At 47.7% G+C, this 331-nt stretch overlaps 1 protein-coding gene across 1 annotated transcript in view; it reads left to right on the top strand.

Annotated features, from left to right (window-relative positions):
* The window catches only part of TANC1 (tetratricopeptide repeat, ankyrin repeat and coiled-coil containing 1), a 69,945-nt gene that overhangs the window by 15,515 nt on the left and 54,099 nt on the right, over positions 1 to 331 (top strand). The gene's annotated exons all lie outside the window — the stretch shown is intronic.

The following is a 331-nucleotide window of genomic DNA, read 5'->3' as shown; positions in this document are numbered from 1 at the left end:
AGTCACCATCCCTGGAGGTATTTAAAAGCCGTGTAGATGAGGCGCTTAGGGACATGGTTTAGTGGGCATGGTGGTGTTAGGTTGACGGTTGGACTCGATGATCTTGGAGGTCTTTTCCAACCTTAATGATTCTATGATTCTAAGTCTCCAAATTTTAAACTGATAACTGTTTGGCTGTCCCTACTGTATTTCAGTTGTGTGGGGATGACACCCAGAAGCTCAATGCCTTGCTCAGATAGCGCTAATTGGGAAGTAGCGGGACGGGTGCTCCTGCTTTTTTCCCCTCTTTGCAGAGTCAGGTGGTAGCTACTGCAGCCAGCAGTTCTGTAGC

Source organism: Pygoscelis adeliae, unplaced genomic scaffold, assembly GCF_000699105.1.
Source record: "Pygoscelis adeliae isolate BGI_AS28 unplaced genomic scaffold, ASM69910v1 Scaffold131, whole genome shotgun sequence".
Lineage (NCBI taxonomy): Eukaryota > Metazoa > Chordata > Aves > Sphenisciformes > Spheniscidae > Pygoscelis > Pygoscelis adeliae.
This window is presented reverse-complemented; position numbering and strand designations above follow the sequence as displayed.